Raw genomic sequence first — 13,026 nt, 5'->3', positions numbered from 1 at the left:
CTATTTTTTTCATATTTTATCTGAAAAAAAATGGAAAACAACACGTTTTATAATTTATATCGTTCGAAGCGCTTTTCTGGATTTACCTTCATCAGGAACGCCCAAAGCCAAACATTTGAAATCCGAAGATGTATGAGTACCGAAAATCTTTGAAGAGCTTTATGTAAAAAAAAACCTGAAATAAATAGCCAAATTCATCTAAAGCCAACTTTGCCTGAGGGAGTTGAAACCTTAGTTTCATAATAATTTCAAAATTTATAAACAGACAATTTTAGTAAAGTTTGTTAAATCATGTCAGTACCGAAGCACCGAATACTGAGCTGATGATACCCTCGGGGACTGATAGTCCACCAGCAGAGGTATCGACCCAGTGATGTAAACAAATGGAAAACAACACGTTTTATAATTTATTGCGTCCGAAGCGCCTTTCTGGATTTACCTTCATCAGGAACGCTTAAAGCCAAACATTTGAAATCCGAAGATGTATAAGTACCGAAAATCGTTGAAGAGCTTTATGTAAAAAAAAAACTAAAATAAATAGCCAAATTCATCTAAAGCCAACTTTGCCTGAGGGAGTTGAAACCTTAGTTTCATAATAATTTCAAAATTTATAAACAGACAATTTTAGTAAAGTTTGTTAAATCATGTCAGTACCGAAGCACCGACTACTGAGCTGATGATACCCTCGGGGACTGAAAATTATATGGTGTAGTGTTCTTTTTACGACTCAACATTGGTTTTCCGTGCATAATTTATTTAAAATTTTAACTATTTTGCTTAACCTGTTACGTGAAAAAATACCGATGACCTATTCTTTTCTTGCATCATACATTTTGACAAATCAAGTAAAAAACTTCTATGAATTTTAATGTAGACAATCTTAATAACTTTGACCTGGATATATTACCGACGTCATAATGATCAAAACGACGCTGAAAGGCTTTATCAGATATTATCTTCCAGTTTATAGGTGAAACAACAAAACCCACTTGTTTCTGTCGAACAAAAGGTCAGCAATATGACAGTTGTTTTCCATGAGTTCGACGTATTTGATCTTTTGATTGCGCCATTTGATCAAGAATTTTCAGTAACCAGTTTCGTTTGGAATTGGGTGTTTTCGTTATTTTACTTTTATTTTTAATAAGTTATCTACATTTTTATATTGTAAATAACATATTGTTCAACATTGTCAATAAACAGACAACCTGATAATCAGTTTTTTTATTACTCGTAAAGAGAACAGAGTTATAAGTATCTCATCTTATATATTATTCAATATTAGTTATGACTAGTGATATATGACAGTTATATACTTATATCAGATCATATATGTCAAAAAGAAACCGATAAAACGAATCGTGTATTATAATGCATATTTCGCAACAGGAATACGTAAAGGTATTAAAAGAAGGACGAAAGATACCAGAGGGATAGCCAAACTCATAGATTGAAAATAAACTGACAACTCGATGGCAAAAAAATAAAAGAAAAACAGAAAAACAATAGTACAGAGGACACAACATAGAAAACTAAAGACTAAGCAACACGAACCCCACCAAAAAGTCACTATATATTTCTTTTGTGTGCTTTTCTATAAATATTTCTATTTATATTTCTAAATGTTTCTATCAGTTATTGTTTTAAGAAAATTCATATATAAAAGAACATCTTTGAAGGTGTTTTATTGATAACAATCTATATTTCATAAAAAGAAAAACATGTATGTAACTTAGAAAAGGGTTTATATTCTAGGACAACGAGAATATACGAAAGCTTGAAGAGGTCATTAAACGCTTGCCAATGTATCTTATCAGTCTTCTTAACTATGAAAATCATGCTTTTAATGATTTTCAACTAAATTTTGAATATCGAACCGACTGTTAGCAGCCGGTTGGATATTGAATTTCTAATATTGAATAACATGTGGCACGCATCGTGTTGGTTATGTTATTACGAATCCGGTAAATAGTCTAATTCGGTAGGTCACATTCGGGAAAAGGGAAGGTTATTGTAGTTACGACACAAGGAACATATCCGATATCACTTGGGAAACGGTTATTTCATAACGGTCTACGAACTCGTGATGGCGTCCGTAAAATTTACGAAGGAATGATTTCAACTTCACCATTTGGAACTTTTGGTTTACTAACTCCCTTGTGAGCAGCAATCCTCTATCAAGGAAATCATGATAGGAAATACAAGCCCGGGAAGATCGTTTCAATTGGGAGATATTTACTCCGTTTGCAGGAGCTGCTGGAATGTTGCTACATAGAAATGGAAAGTTCACAATTGGGGAGTTGAAATTATCCCTTTTGTCGTAAAGTTTTGTTTTCAACCGATCCTCATTGTCAATTGCTAGATTTGGATCAAGATATGAGGCAAACTAAACCGTATCTGTAGTATCCTTCATCTGTTGTTCGATGGGATAGATTCGTTCAACATAGTCACCAAATTTTGTATTTTTTAGTGAGAGAACATCATCTATAAAGTGGAACGTAAAGTTAAAAAATATTGCTTATTTCTTTTCTTTCGTCTTAAGAAGTTCCTGTATGAAGTCAGCTTCATAATAATAAAGAAACAAGTCGGCAAGAAGAGGGGCACAATTGGTTACCATTGAAATTCCGACAGTCTGTTGAAAAACATGTCCTCCAACTGTAACAAATATATTGTCAATCAAGAAATCAAGCATCTTGATAATGTCAGTTTCAGAGAATTTTTGGTTGAATCAGAGTGATGCTTTACGAAGTAGGATGTATCCCACCCTTAGACAAATTACTTGTATATACGTTCGCCATTATTATTAATGAAACAAAGCATTACCAACTCTTTCAATTTGTCTTTTAGTTTGGAATGGGGAATACTTGTGTCAAGTGTAGAAAAGTCAAATGTGTTAATACTATTGCAAGATAAGAGAGACTTAGATTATATGTACTCTAAAAGATCTTTTTAAGTATCCACATCTGATTCACGCCACCTCTAGAATAGGCAGGTTCACAATAACTTTGAAGCCCGGCTTTGATTGCTGATAAAATAGATGTTAATAATTTAGAAGAGGTTTCGTGGAGCACTTGGAAGACCCGGCAGCATACATTTGTTTGTATGGATACTGATGTAGTTTAGGCATCCAATACAGTGATGGAAGATCCAGTTCTTCATCTTTGGTTGAAAGTCCAAAGGAACATAGATTTTAAGTTATTAAGTTAGACCATTATCGCTTTCGATAATTATGTATCCGACGAAATATACTCATCGATCAGGTATCGAATACACATATTATTATCTTATTCCACCCTTTTTTTCCGTAAATAATTTTTCTTTTCCTTTCCGTAACGTGTCCCCGAATCTATATAACTCATTTAAATCAATGAAATCTGAACTACATTACCCGGAAACCAATTTAAGAAATTACTATAGATAAGTAATAATTTCAAGATTGCGTGTACATCGTACGAAACTAATAGAATCGTAAGAAAATATTAGCTCTGTATCATGATGCAAAGCAAATCAAAGAACAAAGTCAGCATTTAATTTAATAAAATCATTTATTGTCATTAGTTTATGGTCTATATTTCACTAGGAAAAAACTATTCTATATGCATGTTGTTCTACTATACTTGGGGATACCTCAATACTCCGTTTGGTTAATTGATTAAAAGGTTGTTTGTTTGTTGCTAGATTTGCGTCCTTTGGCAAATAATTCTTGTTTATTCCGTACTTTTCTACGTTGAACGTGAGATTGATATATATACTAGATCAGTTTTATTATTTATAAGTTACCATGCTTTCATTATTGAAATCTTTCATTTTGCATTGACCAACTATGATGGTGTAAATACACTCATCAAATATACCAGGATTGAAATTAAATATTTGCGCCAAACGCACGTGTCGTCTTTTGTAGAAGATACGGGCGTCTGGCATACATACAAAATTTAATCCTGGTATCTATGATGAGTTTATTTACCGATAGCTCAAACTAAATAATGGCTGTTTTTGAATATATAACTATGGTTATGTACCTGTATCGCAATTACTATATATAATAATATTAAACTGAGTAGATAAAGATTTATGTTCCGTATAAATTTTAAATCGGTCCCTGTAAAATGTAAGATCACCACCTTCGGGAGTAATTGTAAGAAGCTTGTGGGTATAAATGAAGTTCTCTGGTTCTAAAAGATTATGAGTTCTGTTAGAACATTTAACCATATCGAGTAGCAAACGAAATTACTAGATACTGTTGATGAATTCTATATAATTCTGACCATATAATTTAGATAAAATCTATGCTTGCTTGGCGGATGGAACGTTTTGTTATACAATGCTTACAATTGTTTATATTAGTTTCAATGTTGAAACCGGTTTTTGTATCAAATTAGAAAAAAATATGGTTTCTTTATGTCAGTTACATGCCGGATTTTGTAGTCTATTTATTTAAAATTTCAATAAAATGCTGCATCATTCAGCTATATTGACGATAGTCAGAACTTTTTTGTTTTAAATACATTAAAGTAGGTTCAGGTGTAATGAATGATTCTGTAGAAGGCGTCAAATCTTTTAAATTAAAAGATGACACTGAACACGTAAAAGGAATGCATGTCAATATTTCAGTCTGTATTCATTGCTTCGATGTCACGTAACTTTCTCGATTAAAACGGTTTTATCTTCGTTATTTGAACTCTTTTGGATAGTTTTATCATTTTACCAGTTCTCCTTTTTATATTGTTACGTCTATTATACTAAATTATGAGCTTGGTATGTTTGAAAAGTAGTTCTTGTTGTACTGTAGATACTTATGTATATCGGGTTATTACCAAAAGAACGATGTATTTTATTTTAAATCTTTGTTGGTCGTTATAAAGGTATATTATTAAAAATCATTTGAGCTATGTTGGATAAAAAAGACGAAAGCACTTTATTTCAGGTTTCGCTGATAGGTCAAATATTTGGAATACTCTGTTTAGGCCATGTAGTATAAACCACTACTTACCCCTTTTTGTCATTTGATAACCCTATTAATGATAAACGTGTATTTTTAAAAGTTATTTTTGAAAAATCCTGGTTATTATTAAGAAAAAAGCTACCAATGTTAAAAGTATGAAAAATATATAGCGAATCTATTCATTTTCCGCCTTAATGCCCCAACTCCTTTCAATGGCTTTTATCTCAAATACAAGAACCGGGACCGGTAATTTTTTTTCTTCATTTTTTAGTTCGGTTAGTTATATTTTGTAAATTAACAAGTCTAAGAAATATTGTTACTTTGAAACAGAGCAGCAAATAATTTTAACAATGAGATGACAAGGTTGGAATATGAAAGAGATGGCTACTGAAGACTTCGTGGAATAACAAAAAAAACTTGAAATCACCACGCTTTCTATAAATTTAATCACAAGATCATTTCATATGAAAAACTCAGCACATCCACCCCATACAGAAAAAAATGGCATGCAAAAAAATTCTCTCAAAAGCATAGTCGTATTTTTCTGCCCTTTTGAATGAAACTGACAGTGTCTTCGTATCTTGTCGTGTGTCTTCCTACTTCTGTGACTAGATTGAACTGAAATTTTAAATTTTCCTACACAAATTTAAGTCCAAATGTTTTGTATGAGATCTCTTAAAAACAAATCGCTTTGTCATATTAAAATAACCCGTATAACTAGGAACTGCTTTTAAAAGTTTTCATTCACAAATTAGTAACATTATAACATACTTATAGCTTAGATTTTTTGTTTACTGTTTTGAATTATGTTTTTTTATTATTCATATTATTATGTTCTTCAAACAGTAAATTCAGCAATTAATTTATCTTGCAAAGCCAAATTGACCTAATTAATAGTTGTTTGTGACGTTTTTGGGAATATTTTTTTTTTTGTCATTTAATTGCATTTCATATTTCGTCCTTCAACACTTGATATGTTTATCTGATTAATTGTCGATTAAAAATGGGCTCTTTATAGAAACTGTATTCATAAAGTAATTATTATAAAAATTGTTAACATCGCTAACAAATCTGTTGTTTATTGTAAAAGTTAATTTTACTTGAATTTTTTTCTGTTGTTTAAACAATAAATATGAAGGATATTATTGTAAAATTTTACCTGTTTGTTTACCCGATGGGGCCTCGGTTGCTGCGTCATCTATGTGGTTCATTGTTAAAATATTTAAATTAGCTCTCGCCGCGATAATTAGCTTTTGTGCACTAAAGCGGTGTAAAGCAAACGCTAATCAATCAGTCAAGTCAACAACTGTAACACTAGCCTGCCAACACTAAGGTACGGATTCCGAATCCCGTTCCTGGTAAGTGCGCGCACCGCTAGACTCTCTTGGCACTCTGGATTCCTCCAGGAATAACAACTGACCGCCACAAACTAGCTAATTTTTGCTGAAAGTTGCGTTTAACATCAATTAATCAATCAATCATCATTAACATCTGATTCTGTTAGTATATATCTCTTAACATGTGCTCTTATAGGAAATGCATTATTACTAGATTCTTTAGCAAAATAGTTCGATGTTTTCTATCTGCTATTATTTTGTATACTAGTTTATATAAAATCTATCGCATGCATGATTTAAACGTAAATAAAAAAGGGCTAGACAGAACTGTCAAAAAGACTGTCATAGTTATAATAGAATAGAAAATGGAAACTGGGAAGGAGTCAAGGAAACAATGACTCGAACATAGAGCAGCAAACAACTTCAGCTCGCCCTTAAACAATAACATATACTAGTTCAGCGAAATAAGTCTTACTCTTTATAAAGAAAAAAAGATGAAGAAAAATACACTATGATTTCAAAACTGATTTTTGTTCTACTTTTAATTGAGAAAATTGAAAATGTTAGTGTCTTTAAAATATATAAAGTATTATGTTGGTAATATTACTCTTGCTGGTAAAATTTGTATTACCGATTATGAAAGCCTTCAAATACAAATAAAAGTGATGTTGATTTAGTAATACCATGAATTCGCAATGGTATCAAATTCTAAATAGATTCAGTCATACTATTATACAGTTTTTGACAACTTAGCAATGTGAACAATATACTATTTTGTGCAAAATCGTTATATATTTTATTATGTAAAAATAAGAACTGCTATGTTTTTTTTGCAGATTTTTTCGTAGCAGACGCCGTTAACGAAGACATTTGATATAATGTTAAATTCAGACAATTTGTCAAAAACAAAAATATCAAAAAAACCAGATCATCTCATTTTGCATTCAGATATATTGATGATTTGCTTTACATTAACAACACGAACTTTTCTGATTGAATTCCATTATTGTACTCCACAGAATAGGAAATTAAAGAAAAAACAGACTTGGCTTCCTCTGTCTCATTTTAAAACTTATACCTCGAATTCGACATACGCGGTCATCTCAGTACAAGAATGTTAGATAAACAAGACGATTTTAATTTGAGTGAAATTATCATTTTTTCCCAACCTCAGTAACGATATAACAACTTCACCCGCATATTGGATAAATATTTTCCAACTTATTCGTTATTCAAGAGCTTGCAGCTGCTACTCAGACTTTGTAAAATCTAAAAAGTGTCTATGTAGAAAGTTTATGAACCAGGGTCATGTCAAAGAACGTTTAGTCCTTTTTCTGAAAAAAAAAGGTCATCGAAAAGTACCAAGACCTTGTTTAATTTCACATATTTTATATGATGGTCTTGAAGTACAGATTCTGACTGCTGTACCCTTTTTTTTACATTTTGACTTTTTGTGTCTGTTTGTTTTGTTCACACATAGTTGTCATATAGTGGAATTTTGTTCGGCTGTCATACAAATGAGAAGTTTGGCTAGCTATAGGGCCATGTTTAATCCACCATTTTCTACTTGGGAGCTTGTGTCAAGTTTGGAATATGCAGTTATCCATTTGTTTGATGTGTTTGAGCTTTTGATTTTGCCATTTGATTATGAACTTTCCGTTTTGATGTTTTTCCTCGAATTCGGTATTTTTATTATTTTACTTTTTTTGTACGCACTGCATTACATTTGAAAAAGGGAAACTTTCATCATTTGCATTAAAAAATTTCGAAAAGCCAAATGTTCTTAATTCTGATCGTTTGTGATATTTTAATCTAACAAAGAATGCAATCGGATCCGAATTGATTTAACGAAAAGTAGTTGTTCAAATTTTATTGTAAACGTTCAACTCTCTCAGAAATATCAACACTTTTGCTCGCATTGTTTTGTTAATTTTCAACCTCATTAATAATGTACATATTATACTTACACTCAAAGAATTTACAGCATAACCAGTCCTGCGAGGGATGTAAATCCAGTCAAGGTCGTTTAACACTTGTATCATTATTTACAGCACATGAAACTTTTGGGAGTATTCACCGAACGACAACCTGGAATGTATAGAACACTGTAAATAATATATAAAGGGATTTTATTTAGCTTTAAATTCGTGTAAATAAAAGACTGAACTTGATTAAAATATTGTTCGATTCACCTTAATGTTTGATGCGATATCATAAGCTCTATAGTGTAAATGTGCTAGATTAGAAACATAATATTCCAATTAATTTAAAATCTTGTTGCATCATACATGTCATAGTTTATAGAAACAGAAAGTGTTATTGGAGATTGTAGTATTTCAAAAGAGAAAAAATATCCACCATAGATTGGAGGTCGTGGGTGAAAACAGCTTCAGGTGACGAGACTGTATGTTTCTGTATTAAAGCGATATGTATAAAATGTCAGCTTCCATTTTTCTGAATCAATGTTTCTTTATTCATGTTAACATTTATATAAATATATCAGGGTCACATTCCATTTGGGAAGAGTCCTGTTCCAGAATTTACACGAAAGAAATATTTTTTAGATTTATTCTTTCCTATATATGGAACTTTAGTGATTCTTCGAAACATTAAATTATCCTATATATCAAAAACGTGGTTCAATGAGATGTTATAGAACAATATTCTTTTTAGATATACTTGATGTTTTTCATCCGATTATTTTATCGGTTTGAATAAATGAGAACTGTTTTCGAAAAGTAATTAGTATAAAAAATATATTTACAGCAAAAATAAATCTTTGATTTACTTGTCGATTTCCTTATCGGCAATTATCGGGTTAATCTGCTGCTCTCCTTCTGTCTGAGGTCGACTTCGATTTGATCTAATCTCTTAAACATCACAAAGTAGTAGGTCCAGTAAGACCTCTTTTTGGGCCCGAAATATAGCAGTTTTACAAAATTGTTAAAATGTTAACTGTTAGTTATTTATTGGAAAGTAGAATGCTTCTGCTTAATAAATATTGGCTGTTTTTGACAATACAATGCACAAATATCATTAAGTCATGTTAAATTACTTAAATCTTCAAAATTTTAGCATTTCAGTTAAATGTTACACGGTTTCCGTCTTAAATGAAAGTGTTCATTCTTAATATTGAAATGTTAGTTGTGTTTGATGATAATACATAACAAATATAAAGGTTGAGGATGAACACGGATGCAGCCACTTTCATTTTTTACAAAAACCATCTGAAAAGTGACATTTTTTGCATATTTGAATGATTTTTCATATTTAAACTAGCATCTGAGCATTTTTAATTAGTAAGTCAGTTAAAATATTACACATAAACTAATTGAATCAGCTGAAATAGACACTTAAGTGTTTGAAAAGTATCTAAAATCTTTCGTCAGATGAACCTGAAATTTGAGGCCAAAATCGGCCCTTACCGGACCTACTCCTTTAACCTTTTGACCCGTGTCAAGTTATACCTTCCGTTATGGCAGGATTAGTCTAGTAGATTATACAACACGATGGAAGATCAGGTGTAATATAAGTAAAAATAGCCCAGTTTGTATCAAATACAATTAATGTATATATAAAATAGGATTTAATTGAGCTTTGAATTCGTAAAACAAAGACTATACTTGATTAAAATTGCGTTCAATTCTGCGATACTATGATACAAATGTGCTTTTTTAAAATATAGAAAACTATGAGATGAATAAAAATAAAAATGATTTTGCACAATATTTTACAGAAACATTAAGTTCTGTTTTACATTTTGCCATTGCCATTCCGGTACGTGTATACTTAAGAAATAGGAGATTTTATGATTGCCAATGAGACAGCTATCAACCATAGATCATAGGAGGTGGTTGAAAAAAAGCTTAAGGTGACCAGACTGATTATATCTGTATTCAAACGATATGTATAGAATGTCAAATGTCATTTCAGCTTAAATAATTGAACAGTATAAACGAGGGTCGAAAGATACCAGAGGGACAGTCAAACTCATAAATTGAAAATAAACTGACAACGCCATGGCTAAAAATTAATAAGACAAACAGACAAACAATAGTACACATGACACAACATAGAAAACTTAAGAATAAGCAACACGAACCCACCAAAAACTAGGGGTGATCTCAGGTGTTCCGGAAGAGTAAGCAGACTGTTTATATCTGTATTCAAACAACATGTATAGAATGTTAAATTTCACTTCAGCTTTAATAATTAAACAGTATTAGCATTGTTCATCTTTGCCATGTCACTAACAGATTTGTTAAACTGGCAACAACAGAAATAAGGATATTAAGTCATTATGTTTTATGTTGCAATCGTTTCCATAATGAGTTAATAATTAAAGGCAAGCTGGATTCATCAGATGCCTTTAAGTCAGTGATAGACAGAGTTGTATGTACTTTTGTTACAAATGAAAGGAATCATGTTATAATAACAGGTAGCTTTGTATAATTATATTTAAAGCCTTCCTTAATAGATATATGTTGTCTACTGATTTGATTTGCTATTTTTATATTTTATGAAACTGTCTTTTGCTATTATGAATATAAGCAGGTGATGTAGAAACGATTATGAGACAGAACTTCATCAACAACAAAATTTAAAATGCATCTACAGGACAATATATACAGTCTTCAAAATTAAACACATATAAGCTGTCAATAGACATGATATTATTTTGAATTTCAAAAATAAAATTCTTTTTCTTTTGGTGATCTTAAATAATAATCTTGTTTTCTTTAATGCATGCTTCAATAATTTATTATGATTAGTACATTTCTCTGTAGATTTTAAAGAAATCATTCTTATGTGAAGTCAAAACCTATTGTTCTTTTGAATCAAGCCCATCTTCAATGTTATCAATTTTGCATTGCGGTTAGATCCTTGTCGGTACTCTTATTGGCTTTATTTTGAATAGTTAAATACAGAACTTAACACTCTTGCTATTTTGCTAATTTTCTAATATAAAAAGGGGATCATTTCTATAGCTTGCAAGAACAATTTCTCAGAATTATGAAAATAATACAAATGCATTTTGTTTTTAAATATCAACTGCTGTTATCTCGTATAACATACACTGATTAAGGAATAGTACTTCAAATGTATTAAATGTATTAAAATAAAATAAAATTGAGAATAAAAATAGGGAATGTGCCAAAGAGACAACAACCCGACCATAGAAAAATAAATGTTTATATCTGAATGATCGGTTTATTCTCAGCTGGATAATTCATTTCTAATTTTGTCCATGAAAAAGGTTAGCTTTATTCACAATGCAGACATCCCCAATAGACGTTTTAGATTTACATCGATGAACCATCCATCGTTCATTTACCTTTTTATTCCGACATCTTTCTTATGTATTTATTGTATCATGGCCAAACCGTTTTATCTTATTATGTTAGATTTTGCTGAATGTGTTATGGAATACATATATGTAAGGAATAGCTGCGAGAATATATAAAAATACGGAGACGTGGTATGATTGCCAATTCAACAACTATCAAATAACGTATTAATGAGTTGGATGTAAAAACAACTATAGGGCTTCGAATTGCCTTTATAAATAATCAAACCCTGTAACGTATAGTCAATCATAAAAGAAAAAAACGTGAATTATTTATTACGGAGAACTCAACGGCCTGACAAAACATGATCTAAAACAATTTTGATAGTAAAAACTTTAAAACACTTACTGAATTAAAGGATAGACACACATAAAGAATATGACAGGGATATAAACATGTTTGAAAGTGTGCAAACATCTCTCTAAACTAAAGCAATGTCATATTGTAACAATGGCCATTTTCCTGACTTGGTACAGGGCATTTTATGAAAAAATGGTGGGTTGAACCTGGTTTTGTGGCATGCCAAACCTCCCGCTTTAATGGCAGTGTTAATTATAACATTAAAATGACAACATTACACGACAGGGTTACAATAAATAAACAGATAAATGGGAGAAAATATAGGACAGAGAAACAAACGAATAATAGCCATCAAAAGGTAACAGGTTAAAAAATATTTTTATACGCAAGACGCGCTCTTTACCGCACAAAACTATGCTCAGATGTAAAAAGTTTGAAAGCCATAGCAACTACAAAGTTGAAGATCGCCGAGGACCAAAAATTCCAAAAAGTTGTGAGGCCAGGGTTATCCGCCTGGGATAAAAACATCATTATCAAGAATAATAAATAGTTTTGCAAACAGTAAATTATATAAAATGACTATATTATAGATATACATGATTAAACTGAAGTGGTGACTAGCTATAGAATAAAAACGAATACATTGCAAAATCACAGCCCTGTTAGCCATAGTCAATATAACGCCCAAAGTGACGTCACATTTAAATTTCTAAAATGTGTTCCGAAAATTAAGAAAGAATTTGGATGAAATTCAAGATTACATTTGTATGACTTATCTAATTTATATTAATAACAGTGAAAATTAAAATACTAATTAATATTTAATTGTAGTAGTAATTAGATAATTATATGTATTATCTAGCTTTGTGGGTGTTTCTTTGATCAAACTGAAAACCAAATATATAGTGTAAATTTCGTTGATCCAAAATTAAATCTACCAAATGAACTGGATGAGTAGTTATCCCCAACACAACACAAGAATACAACATAAAACAATACGATTTACAAATACAAACGTTAAGACATTTGACAAAATCCGATGACAACAACAAACACAACATCAAAACCCAACAAATTATTTTGGGATGGAGGAGTACCG

The sequence above is a fragment of the Mytilus edulis genome, chromosome 2, assembly GCF_963676685.1.
Source record: "Mytilus edulis chromosome 2, xbMytEdul2.2, whole genome shotgun sequence".
Taxonomy (NCBI): Eukaryota; Metazoa; Mollusca; class Bivalvia; order Mytilida; family Mytilidae; genus Mytilus; species Mytilus edulis.
Note: the sequence above shows the minus strand (reverse complement) of the source record.